At 43.7% G+C, this 14,173-nt stretch overlaps 1 protein-coding gene across 1 annotated transcript in view; it reads left to right on the top strand.

Annotated features, from left to right (window-relative positions):
* Positions 1-14,173, top strand: part of nadsyn1 (NAD synthetase 1) — a 75,792-nt gene that overhangs the window by 39,182 nt on the left and 22,437 nt on the right. The gene's annotated exons all lie outside the window — the stretch shown is intronic.

The raw sequence follows: 14,173 nt of genomic DNA, 5'->3' as shown, positions 1-14,173 counted from the left end.
ATTCAGCTTGTCAAATAAGAGCGTAGCAGGAAAACAGAAGAGATGGAATGAGCAACTGCGCTGTCATTTGTGGGCTGGTCTGTATAGTTTAATTTACAGGAAAGGAGTGAGCAGAGGGTTGAGTTGTCCATTCTTGTTCTGTTTTCTCTGACTATCTTCCTCCTGAAGACCCTCTCAGACTTTCATTTGCTCGCGCTACTAAAGAGACACGTTACCATGGAAACCAAACAATGGTGTAGCTGTATTGAAATCCAAGTGGAAACAGTAACATTTGGTGCGTTATGTTAGAATGAAACAAATCAGATTTAGTCAGAAATCGGGAGAAATGCGGGATAAATATGACCCCGGGAGGAAAACGGGAGTGTCCCGCGAAAATCGGGAGGGTTGGCAAGTAGGCTATGTCACATACACACGCACTTTTTGCCCCCCCCACTTCTGAAATGAATCCGGCGCCGCTGATAGGTATAGTGGCATGGGGATCCGAAAGAAAAAGAAGAAGATCATCCGCATAGAGCAGGGGTCGGCAACCTTTTTGATATGAAGTGCCATTAAAAAAAAAAAAATTATCAGCGTGCCAACGGTCGTGAATTATCAACGGGGGGGGGGGGGGGTTGAGGAGCTTGACGCTCGTGAACTATCAGCAGGAGGGCGGGGGGAGCCTCGCTGCGGGGAAGCAGTGTGTGGACCTGTCAGCGCAACTTACATGATGCCGAATTTAACAAACACATTTAAATAATTTGTTTAAACGGCATAATAATAAGGACGATCGTCCGTTCTGTGATTCTCCAGAGCACACATGTTGTGATATTAGGGTCATGCAGAGTGAGATGAGATCGCTGTCCCTTTAAGAGAGAGAGAGAGAGAGGGGTGTGGCTTGTGCATGTGTGTTTGTGGATGGTAGAGCGACAGTGAGAGAACGTGTGTATGTTTCTGGAAGTGAAACGAGGAAGCAGAAAAACAGAGGTCTGTGATGTATTTTGTGAAACAGAAGAACAGCTAAATAAATGCAACGCCCTCCCAAGAAGAGCTCGCCTCTCTCCAGTCATTTAAGCTAAAGTGGGTTATTGAACCTGAAGCTTGTTGCTTCTGCCCTCCTCGACTACGGTCTGGGAGCCGACAGGAAAGTTCAACACACAGATGGCCAGTCCGCCCCTTTGTAGCATATTATTTCGATGAGAGATGAGCAGATCGCCACTGGGCTTTCAACTAAATACACAGCCACGCAAAAACTGCGGCATTTGTACAGCTCCTTATGGGTACTGCAATTAGTGAAATGCTTTCCTCTGTGGTGAAACGATCAGCACCACGGAGGAAAGAGGCAGAAAGTCACCTGGAGTTAAAGAGAGCGGGGCTGCGTTGCGTGCATGGCTTCCTTCTGCAGGTAACGGGGAGACGCGCTCTGGCAGCGGTCTCGTTCAGGATCCGAAAATACAATTTAAATATTTTTCACCAGTGCATGATATTAAGGATTTTGGGAGATGGCCCTTTGGGCCATCTAAGCTAATTTACAGATGGCCCTGAGCCCAATAGAGATTGACCTGAAAAATGCGTGCGGACAAAATGACGCACGAAGGGTTTGGGGGGGGCTCCCCCTAGAAAATTTTGATTTTTGCAGGTCTTAGATGCTGTCTGGTGCATTCTCTAGACTGAATTATAAGATGAACCACCACAATATTACATTGTACAATTTCAATTCAATTTTATTTTATTTCATTTCACTTGTTTGTTTGTTCTTGTTTGTGTTTGCTCGCTTGCATGCCCTGCATAGCTTTAAGAAACACTTAAGTTGTTGGTCAAGACACTTTCCATCTGATGTAGGCAAATGCCTTCCCAGATGTAAAAAAGTAGAAAACATTACATTCAGTTATAACTGCCAAAACAAACATTATTTACACTATTATGGCCCCTATTAAAAATGTTTGTAATGTTATCTACTGTAAGTTGGTCCAACGAATGCCTCCTCATCCGGAAGCTGACCGAGCAGACCCGAGCAGCAGTCGAGAGGAGCCGAGCGCATCCGCGAAGCACACAAAATGGCGACGTCAGAGTTCCCGTAAGCCGGCAAATCTAAATCTCTTCGTTCAAAATAATTTCCCTTTAGCGCAATACCGCTTCAGTTGCGCCACTTATGTGACAGACAAGAAGAGTATGTGACAGACAAGAATAGTCAGTTCTAATATCTAACACTTAATGTGGAGAAAGAGATGTCCTGGATGGGTTGATTGTGCGTTGATCTGTTGGTAATGCCTCTGGGTTCCGGTGGGCATGTAAACAAATGCATAATGCTGCGCTATACTTTGTGGCCTCACCCGGTTGCATAGCGACACTTATTGTTTAGGTGTTTTTTAATAAGCAGGTAGTCCTATCATTAGCTATAACTAGCTGGATCTGATCGATATGGACATAAACGCGAGTGAAGTCTAATCTGACGGGAGAGAGAGATCAGCTGCTGCTGACGAGTCGACACGCAGCTCTGCATGATCACATGCAGCGGTGAGCGGACAAAACACACACTTCAGGTTAGAATATCACACGTAGCTATTTTAATTACCTCTCAAACTACCGTAACTAGTTATAGATATGTTTAGTTTCACTGTCGGGTCACTCATTACTGGATCCGCGAGCTGCATGATACTGGCATAATAGATTGCCCGATCGGGCAACCAGCAGGTGAGGCTTCATTGCCCGAGCTAAATACTAGATGGCCCCGGGCCATCGGGCAGTCGTTAATGTCGAGCCCTGTGCACATTTATTCCACTAATCCCTAGTGTGCCACTGGTTACGGTGCCGCGTGCCAGGGGTTGCCGACCCCTGGCATAGAGCGACAACTTATGCAATTCTACCTCCCTTTGCACTCCAATTAGACTAGCGGTCTCTTTTAACAGTATTGCCAGGGGCTCTATAGCAATATCGAATATCTGGGGGCTCAGTGGACAACCCTGTCGTGTGTGTCCCACGAAAAAGTGGGAAATAATGAGACATTATCCCATTAGTTCGAATTGAAGCTTTAGGCGCTGTATAAAGGATCTTGATCTGCCAACAATAAGTAGGGCCGAAGCCGAACTTCTCGAGCGCAGTGAACAGGTAATTGTATTCAATCCTATCTTCTGTGCATCCAAGGATATAATAAGTTCAAGTTCGACATTGTTGAGCTGGTAGATAACATTGAACACACGGCGGAGGTTGCTTGAAAGTTGTCTACCCACAATGAAACCAGTCTGATCTGGATGTATCAATGTAGGCATACTTTTCTCAAGCCTCCCTGCTAGGACCTTGGTTAGAATGTTATAGTCGCAACATAAAAGACTAATCGGGCGATATGATTCACACAACAACGGATCTTTATTCTTTTTGAGTAACAGTGAGATAGATGCCTGCGTCATAGTTGGGGAAGAGCCTTCCTAACCAGGACCTCCTCGAATACCTTTACTAATAGCGGCAGTAGTTTAGGGGCAAACTTCTTAAAAAAATCACTTGGATAACCATCAGGGCCTGGTGCTTTTCCAGGCTTCATTTTTGTAATTGCGTTGTCAATCTCTGTTAAAGTTATATTTCTCTCCAGTCCAGATTTGTCTGATTCATCCAAGGAGGGCATTTCAATTTGACTAAAGAAGTCATCTACTAATTCCTTGCTACTTGCCCCCGAGGTGTACAGATTCTCATAGAAAGACTGGAACTGGGCATTAATGTTTTTTTGGTCTGTGACAATATTACCTTCCTCATCTTTTATTGCAGATATAAAACCTGCTGTTGCTGACTGTAAATTGATGGCACAAAAGCTTGCTGGCACGCTCCCCAGGTTCGTAGAAATTAAAGCGTGATTTTAAGTGAAGATCTACAGCGTCCCCATTGGACAGAGAATCAAATTCTGTCTGGGGCGAAATTCTCTCCTTTTCCGAAGGTGATACTGAATGTAATCAGTCAATCACTTTAATCCTATCAATCAATTCTGTAGCTCGTTTGAATTTCCTTTTAGTTTCACCAGCGTTGTAAGATATCACTTGCCCCCTTACATATGCTTTCATGGTTTCCCATAGTGTGAAATAACTTATCTCTGGGGACTCATTGGTTTCTAGAAATAAATCAATTTGTGTGTTTATAAAGTCAACACGTTTTTTTTCCGCAAGCAGCCTAGGATTAAGGCGCCATACGCGTTGGCGGAGTATATTTTCCGGAAAACGGAGCTTCAAAAGTACTGGGCAATGGTCTGATATGACTATACTGTGCAGTTATGGGCCACCTGTGCAGTTATGGGCAATCATTTTTGGTCTATTAAAAAACAATCAATTCTAGAGTAGGTTTGGTGTACTGGGGAGAAAAAAGAGAACTGTCGGGTATTTAAATCTCCAGGGGTCAATCACTCCGTAGGCTTGAAGGAATGTATTTATGCAGCTTGCTGATTCATTAGGTGTGGTGACCTTACTGCCAGAACGATCTAGCACAGAGTCTAGGACACAATTTAGGTCCCCCCCTAATATTAATTCATGCGAGTCTAGGCCTGGCAACAGTGAGAAAAGATTCCTGAAGAAATCAACGTCATCCCAATTTGGGGCATACACATTCGCAAGCACTACTGGCTTATTGAACAGTTTACCTTGAATAATTATGTAACGACCATTGTTATCCCTTATGGATTTTGACTCTTCAAACTGCACATCTCTGTGCAGGAGAATAGCTACCCCCCTACTCTTGTTATTCAAATCGGAGTGGAAAACCTGTGTAAATCCTGCTCTTTGAAGCATTAGCTGGTCTTTATTTAATAAATGAGTTTCCTGTAAATATGCTATTTCAGTTTTTAATTTGTTTGGATGAGAAAACACCTTGCTTCGCTTAACCGGGTGATTCAATCCCCTTACATTCCAACTCACCACCGTGGTGTCCGCCCTGCCTAAACCTTTATCTACAGAAGCCATCGATATGGTCCTTCAAATTATGATACTGCTTTGGGGAGTCCCTGAGTTTGGTAAAAGGGTTGTAGCCAAAAAACTAAAACAAAAACAAAACAAAAAAGGGTGGGAAGGAGAGGATGAGCACTTATAGACATACATTTTCACAAACATAAAACACAATGACAACACCACAAACGTTATGCTTGTCTCCCGCATGGAGACTGCTTGCTCTTCCAGTAAACCTCTTCTCCTAAACTGCTTAAAATATCTCCCAAACATAACCACATATATTGTCCGGCCGAGTTGTTTCTTGTCTCCATCTACAGCATATGGAGCTGGAATTGTAGCCCTTGGCCAATACTCACCAGAACATGTCCATTATGAAGCCTTGCCACCACATTGTTAAGAAGTTTGGATCGCTGAAACTTGCCTCGTGGCCCCCCGATGTTGTGATCATCAGTATGGCAGGGTATTTCAGGCCGTAGCACACTCCCTCGCAGCTCCGCAGCAGCCCTCTCACCTCGGTAAAGGCTGCCCGCTGTTTACTCACCGCCTGAGTAAAGTCTGGCAGAAGCCGGATCTGGTCACCGTCGGGGGTTGTCACTGATTTAATCTCTATTGCTTTCTTTAGCAGCGATTCTTTTTCGGAGAGATAGTGGAATTTCACAATAAAAGCCCGCGGTGGAGCCCGTCTTGTGTCGCTCTGCTGCGGAGAGCGCGGTGCGCCCGGTCCAGGGTCGGGGGCTTGTCGAGACCAAGGGAAACTTTTAGCATATCAGCCACAAACTGAGATGGGTGCTTCCCATGCTCCCATCCTTCCTTCACTCCTATAATGCGGATATTACAGCGACGTGATCTTGCCTCCAAATCCTCGCAACGGTCCCTCAGTGTGGCCAGTTCTTTTTTCATATCAGTAACATCTGATGTCATGCAGGTGATTGAGTCCGAGTGGTTGCTAACCTCAGCCTCCAGCTCAGATACTCGGCCCTCAGTTACTTCAATTATTTTGTTGACTTGTTCCATCACACTTCGTAATTCCGTCCAAATCTGGGTAGTCTGTATTTTGAGTTCCGCCGATTGGGCTATGGCCTTTTCTTCAATTTTCGCCACCAGGTCCTGTTTAAGAGACGCAATAGCGTTAAGTACCACGTGTTGGTCCTTGATGTCTGTGTCGTCTGCCAGGTTAGCATTAGCGTTAGCCTCCGCCGCCGGCCCCAATCTATGGCTATGGATATAACTTGTGTATCAAGTCGCTTGGAGTCTGTTCAAGTGGTTTTAAAAGAGCAATATTCTGACATTAGTCGTTCTCATGAGGAGCTCAACAAAACTCCGTCTCTACATGGCGCTGCCCTCACCGGAAGTCGTACAACATGTTATAAGGGACCCACAATCTATCTTTATGCAAGGTATAATGTGCAGCGAGGCGGTCTTTATGGGGAAAAGAACACCCGAATCTAGATCCCTCTGCAGGTGGTACAGTACTTTAACTATATATTGATAATACTTTTGTACTTTTACTTGTAACATTTTGAATGCAGGACTTTTTATTGTAACCGAGTATTCCTACACTCTGGTACTTTTACTCAAGTACAAGATCTGAACTTCTCCCACCTCTGGCAATAAATCCTGAGTGGTTACCAAAAACCCTGCTCTGAAGGTTATTTTCATTTTAGAAATCCTGCACTCAGCTTTGCTTTCTCTAATATCATTGAAATGCAGCCAGATGCTGCTTCTTTTTCGGTTTTCGCTAATTTCTTGACTGTTTCCGACGCGCTTGCATTTAAATCCGGCTCCCCGTCTCCCTGTCGCTGTAGCTGGCCTGTACCACTACACCTGCTGTCTTTGGAGTGTCTGCCCCCCACCCTTCTTTCACATAATGGTATGATCCTAGTGCAGGGGTATTCAACTCAAATTCAGCGAGGTCCAGTTAGAGAAAATCTCCCCATGCAAAGGTCCGGAACATCAAAATGTCTAACTTGCTTTATGAATTAGTGTGATATATATTGAAGTAGCTGTAGCTTTATCAACGTCTGCATGTAATCAACAACTGACTGCCAATCAAATACAGAAAGTACAATTCAAAAACAACAATATTTATTGTCAATTAGCATTGAACTATACAGATATACAGTAAATTCTGTGGATATGTGTAATGTTCCTCTCGGGCTGCATTTACAAATAAAATAGAGAAAATAAATAAAATAGCTTTTGAAAATATGTGCATCTTAAAAGTGCTTAATCTTAGATAAATAAAATAAAGTGTAGCAGCAGCTTGAGTTTCCCTTTTTCTTTGTTAACCGTTTCACATCATGACTTAACAGTTTCAGCCGATTTATAGAACAATATCAGTCTTTACACATCATAACAATTGAACAGTTTTAAAGTTTCTCTTTCTTTCCCTCTTATATTGCAGTCCCTCACTCACTTGTTTTTATTCAGTGTGAGAATTGAGCTGGAGCTTGTCCTGCCAGGAGTTTAAATCTGGGCTGAAATGGTGTCAGGGCCTTTCTCATACACACATGCAGGTGTTCATTGGTTAGCCTCGGTTAGTAGGGGTGTAACGGTACACGTACCCGTACCGAAATTATTCGGTATGGGCCCTTCGGTTCGGTACACATGTGTACCGAAGTGTACCGAACGAATATAATGTTAAACGTAAAAAAATTGAGAACGTGAATAACTTCTTGGAAGTAATCTCAGGTGCTGCGTCGCAGCATTCAGAGTAATTTGCTCACATTGGGTTCAACACGTCATAGAGCGAGCAAGTCATTTCATTGGACGAGAGGCATTCTATGAGAGCTGGTCAGAGGGATGCGTTCAAACGTAGTCAGTAATTTGAGGAACTTTCGAAAATTAATGGCGAACGCAAATAAAGTTGAGCTCGAAAATCCTCCAGCATCATCGAAGTCTCCGGTTTGGGAACATTTTGGTTTCGCAGTTACGAACAAGGATGACGGACAAAGACAGGTGGACCGAACCAAAGCTGTTTGTCGGCATTGTTCAACTAAAATTGGTTACGTGGCTGGCAATACATCAAACTTGCACACTCTTGAAAAGGCATCACCCGAACGTGAATATCACCGGTACCAAAAGAAAATGACTGAAGTGCAAACCCAACTCCCGCTAGCATGTAAGCCTCCACCACTCGCAGAGAGTTCAGACCGAGCCAAAGCTATTACAAACGCCAAATATCCTTATGTTGCCATGTTAGCAAAGCGCTACCTGGCTGTATCTGCTACCTCTGTCCCTAGAGAGGGTGTTCTCCACAGCAGGACACATTGTTAGTGCCAGCAGATCTGCTACCTCTGTCCCTAGAGAGGGTGTTCTCCACAGCAGGAGACATTGTTAGTGCCAGCAGATCTGCCCTTTCGGCAAGCAATAGGCGCATTCACACCGCGGTACTTTTCCCACAAAGGTTCATGCGATCTTAGTTCATGAGAACCTTTTTACCCGGCTCTTTTGTGAGAAAAGAGCTATATTTCTGATTGGCTGGGCGGATTACAAACCACGCCCCGCAAAACTCCCAAAAAGTTTTGTGAAGCCGCCATTTTATTATCCTCGCATTAGCATTATTAGCATTAGCCCAGCGCAGAAACGCAGAGAGACTAACTTATGGCAACACAAAATAAAACATGGGAGCGGTGGAGATGAGGAGGTGTCGGCGTTCTGGCGATTTACTCGGAAGGCTTCAGTAGAAGCTGCTGGGTCTCCCAGCAGCTTCTACTGAAGCCAGTCCCCAACTCCGGGGACTTCCGGCCGGGGACTTTGGGCGGCAGTATACGCCGTGAAGTGGTTTGCGTCCTGCCAGTAAACCCAAAGCAGAAGAAGAAGAAGTGACGTCAGCGGCTTAATTTGCCTAATCCACCCCCAGGGATTTATTCCGGTGTGAACGCGATCTGTATTTAGTTCATGAGAACTAAAGAGTTCACATGAACTAAGTTCTCATGAACCTTTGTGGGAAAAGTACTGCGGTGGACAAGTTCATCTTTCTTTAAAAAAAACATGAAAATACAATGACAAGCAAGTCATAATGTCAAACTGCTGTTTAGGTGCTAGTACAGTACAGTTCAAATACAGATTATTTCAGTTCATCGAAATGCTGCAGCTTAATGTTTATTTTATTATATTTTGTATTTATTTGAGTGAATACATTATCCACAGTTTAATAATAATAAAAACAAAAATATATATATATGTTTTGTTTTGTGAAAAAAAATTCTGCTGTACCGAAAACGTACCGAACCGAACCGTGACCAAAAAACCGAGGTACGTACCGAACCGAAATGTTTGTGAACCGTTACACCCCTATCGGTTAGCCTGCCCTGGAACGATATTTAGTTTTAATTTTGATCCTGGTGGACTGATCATATTGGGCTCTGAGACTGCTTATTTGTTGTGACCTCAGTTCTGACTTGAGAGGGAATGTTTGGTCAAACACTTTGTGTTTTGTCTCATCGTGGCGTTTTGGCACTTTTAATGAGCACCACGGCCTCTGAACATATGAGACACACTGGTTCTGTGCTCCCAGTGGGCAGGATGAACATGAATGAGTCCACTCAGGGTTAAAAGCTCTGTTCTCACTGTCAACTTTCCTCTTCTTGGAGAGCGCCATGTGTAATTATTTGTCTCTCCCTGTCTGCCGCTAACTGTTCACTCTCCTCTCCGTCTTCTCTCCCTGTATCGCTGACTCTTCTCTTCACTCACTTTCCTCTCCGCTTCTCTCTGCCACGTTCTCATCTCTTCTTCTGTGTTTCTCTCCCTGTATCGCTCACTGGTCTCTTTCGCCCCCTGTCGGCGGCGTTTAAAATACAATCACCCCGTCAAAATTGAAATCCCCTATTAATGTATTGATTATAGGTCCGGGTCCGTATAGGTCGGCGTCTGAGTCCGGATCCGGACCACGGTCCACCTGTTGCCGACCCCTGTCCTAGTGTGTCCTTGCATATGATTGGCCGCATGGTGGCCCAGCTAAATAAAGACCCGTCCCTGCCTGCAAGGATTCTCAGCAAGAGTAGAAGCGGCTGGAGATTCTGTTCTCCCCGACGGGAGTCTGCTCTTCTAGCGGCATCTCGCGATCGGAGTGCTGGAGACCTCTGAATTAAATTATCAAGTCACCTCAAGTCAGAAGGCTCAAGTCCAAGTCAAGTCTCGAATCATTAGTGTTCAAGTCCAAGTCGAGTCGCAAGTGTTTTGTGATTTTGTCAAGTCGAGTCCAAAGTCATCAAATTGGCGACTCGAGTCTGACTCGAGTCCAAGTCATGTGACTTGAGTCCACACCTCTGCTGAATAGTGTGTATAATCCCGTTCTAGGGGGTGAAGTTCCCTCCAAATATCAATTAGTCCCATTTCCTGCACAACAAACTTGGTCAGGTGCTTCTTGCTATTCTTGTGGCTTGTAGTGTCTATGGTATGATTCAGGACCACATTAAAATCCCCTCCACATATCAAAATACCCTCAGTCTCTAATGCAATGACGTCAAACAGATTTAAAAAATAAATGTGTTACTCTCTGGGGGGGGCATATAGATTCAGATTATATATCGAGAGGCGAAGTCCCTCCCCTTCCGGTTGAGCTCCATGGGACCTTATTTCGGAAAAGTTAGGCATTGAAGTCAATGGAGAGAGAAAGATTATCTTTCGATCCCGTTTGAATTGTGCCACGAATTACACATATAATGTTTGTCAATTTAAAAGATAATTTTGCAAGTCAAAAAAAATAAAATGTGTCGTAAAACTGTGAAGTAACACATTTTTTTGTGTGAAACGCTGAACTACATCTCCGGTCTAGCAGAACAACACACGTCACCAAGATGGCCGTCACTACTGTCTTGTCAACAAAAGGATTGACTATCCTCACTATCACCACAATGAAACACGTCCAGAAGAATGTCATGCAAAGCTGCCTGCCTGCCTTCCTTTCTCTCTGAACTGCCTGGTCTTTTTAATGTTTAATGTCAACCATTTGTGCAGATAGCGTGAAGTAGAAAAGATCGCAGTTGCTAATGTAGCGTTAGCATTTCTCCCCCGGGCTTAAGTTGTGTATTATAGAATGATCACACCGGTGTGACAGTACTCTTCAAAGGGTTCAGGAAATATGTCTACTACTCTTACTATTTAACATGTTGGGTTACTTAATGTTACTTCATGTTAAGGCTAATACAAATGACAAGGCTGTAATGCTAACTAACGTGCTAGCTACTAGCTAGGTAGCTAACTTGATCCAGCCACTCCTGGTCCTTTCATCAGACGGGAAGCGAAAGAACGAGCAAGACCCAATGCTGGTATGATAACAACCTGGTACGATAACAACCTGGTACTAAGCACACAGGCATCTTGTTAAAGTGATCTTATTTTAGCCAGCGCCATATAGAAAGATTCCATCTATATGGCGCTGATCTTAGCTATCTCTTAATGGAGGAAAACAGTTATGACATCACTTACGCGACTCTGGGATTTGTGGTCTTTCTAGTTTTCATAGTCTTATATTTCAACAGTTTTACGACAAACTGACTTTTTTTACATGGAAATTATTTTTTAAATTGACAAACATCATATGTGTAATTCGTGGCACAATTCAAATGGGATCGAAAGATAATATTTCTCTCTCCATTGACTTCAATACAAACTTTTTCCGAAATAAGGTCCCATGAGTCCCACCGGAAGGGGAGGGACTTCGCCTCTATACATTTACCAATGTCACCACTGCATTTTCAAGTTTTCCTTTCACTAATACATATCGTCCCTCTTTGTCCCTAACTTCTTTATGGAGTTCAAATTGAACTGCATTTGAAATAAGGATAGCCACTCCCCTCTTCTGACTAGGTTTGTAAGAACTATAGAATGTATTTTTATACCAAAGTGTTTTAATTTGTCATGCTCCCGTTGAGGCAGATGAGTTTCTTGTAAAAATAGTACTTGGGCCTTTTCTTTTTTCAAGTTAGCCAGGACCTTGCTCCTTTTTAACTGGATTATTCATCCCATTTACATTAAGTGACACCACTTTTATATTATTGTACGGCATTTAAATTACCCAATCCTTTCCATTCACAAAACTCCAGACAACTGAAAACGACACAGACCTGAACATCTGGCCCACATGTAGTGAACGTAGAACGTAAAAATAAAAACGTAGACTTCCAAGGTAGGGTGATTCCTCGCCACCCTAAGTCCCCGTTGGCAGGAAGAGGGGAAAGCCTCCTCCTGGAGGGCCCCTCACTAGAGGTGAAACACGCAATCTCACGCATCCTAGTAGTCCAACGGCATCCGTTAACACTTATATAATCCAAATGAAGTTGTGACAAATATATACAGTGAATATATAATATGAATCAGTTAGTCTCGGGAGGGATCCGCGCTGCCATGTCTTGGTCTGGTGGAGACGCTCCATCTCCAGGTACAGCTCCGAAGTGTTGCGGTCTGGTATCTCCACGGAGAAACCTCTCCTCCTCAGCTCCTGCCCTGCATCTGGCGCACTGTCGTATGTGCGTGTTCCCGAGTCCCAGTGAATGCGCATCTTGTCGCTTTTTTCAGTACCATTTCATTGGTGGTAAACTCCAGAAAGTTCACCACTATGGACCTTGGCGGTGCATTATTTTCCAGTTTGCGAGGACACAGCTCTATGAGCGCGTTGTATCTGTAGGTTGGTGTCCGGTAAAGCGAGTTCGATTTTCAAAAGTTGATCCACAAAGTCAGACATGGAGTTACCTTCCTTCTCTTCGGGTACTCCATACATGCACATATTATTTCTCCTGGATCGACCTTCCAAATCCACCAGTTTCCCCTGCATGGCTCTCTGTTCTTTCATTGATTTAATCAACGCATCTGACATAGCCATGTTTACTGTCTCCGCCTCATCGATTCGTTCCTCCACTTCTTTCAGCCTAGTTTTGTGGGCCTGGGTTAGCGCGGAGTTCGCAGAACGTTTTTGGTACATTTCCTGCTTCATATCTTCGAGTTCAGATTTCATGTCTCCCTTGATTTCTTCTTTAAGTTTGTTTAAGTCCACTTTATGCTCAGCCCTGAAATCGCATATTTCCTGGAGCACTGAGCGCATGGTGTCTGCCGAGTCCTGTTGTGAGCTAACGGAGCTTTGAGCGTCTTCCATCTCTGGTGAATTCTGTCTTTCTAGTTTGCCACCTTTCTTTTGACTTCTAGTTCTCTTTCCCCCTCTCATTCCAATAAAATTACATCGATTTGTATATTACTTGGCGAGTTAAGGGGGTTGGTTTCCAATCACTATCGGGAGCAAAAAATTAAGCAGCCATCTCACTCGCCTTGCTCACCGGAAGTCCTGGACTATGTTTTTAAATCATGGATGTACATATGTGTCTTATATTATAGTTAACTTGGTAAAGTATTACCCTCTGCTGTCAGTACGCTTTTCCATGTTTGTGATTGGTCAAATGCTGCTAACTCTGCCCCTTTCATATGAACGCCCTCATATCCAAACTCAGAAAAAGTTTGTTAGGGTTCGTTAAACCAGATAACTCAACGATAGCCAGGGTCTGTTGAACTGACTTGTAGTACAGGACCTGTGTTCCTGCACGTTGTACAAAAACACAAGTCTGAGCATTCTCACACACTGTTCCTGTCGATGCTGTCCCTGTCTTAGGTTTGAAACTAAGTCATATGATAACACATACACTACACTGTCTATTGAGATTCCATCAACATTTAACTCAATACCACGTCTGTATGTGAGGGACGAATCTTATACTAAATGTACATCACCCCAAATTGATCATGTTGTAGGGCGCACTGCGGATAAAATTAGATTCTGTTGCTCCTTTGAAAAAGAAGAAAATAAAACTAAACTAGCTCCATGGCATAACGCCGATCTTACCCGTCATAGGTTAATCAGTCTTCGAAACTTGACCCTTTCTTCTATTATATTACTTTTTTTTGGTTTTGCCTCATTCATTGGTAACATATCACTGCTAGTCCAGCTTTGAGGAGAAAGTTAATGCCATGAGTATATATTTTGTGATGGAAACTTCTGAGGCAATGGAGACGAGACTCAGAGAGACACAGGGAGAGCAGGAACGTTAATGGCAAACACTGATGGTTTATTTGGAGCTTCGGCCGGAGAATTCACAAGACATGTGCTGTGCCGCGAGTTGACAAAGCGGATGCCAAACCAACTCTTCTGTAGTTCGAGGTTTTAACTGGAGTGTAATAATTAACATTCCTCATCAGCAAGACTAAACAAATATGGACCCTGAATCTAACTACAGCTGTCGTCCATAGAAAATAATGTGCACCAGGGAACCTACGTTCCTGAACAA

Source organism: Gymnodraco acuticeps, unplaced genomic scaffold (genome assembly GCF_902827175.1).
Source record: "Gymnodraco acuticeps unplaced genomic scaffold, fGymAcu1.1, whole genome shotgun sequence".
In the NCBI taxonomy this organism is placed as follows: Eukaryota; Metazoa; Chordata; class Actinopteri; order Perciformes; family Bathydraconidae; genus Gymnodraco; species Gymnodraco acuticeps.
The sequence above is the reverse complement of the archived record's forward strand: the minus strand, read 5'-3'. Positions and strand labels throughout refer to the sequence as shown.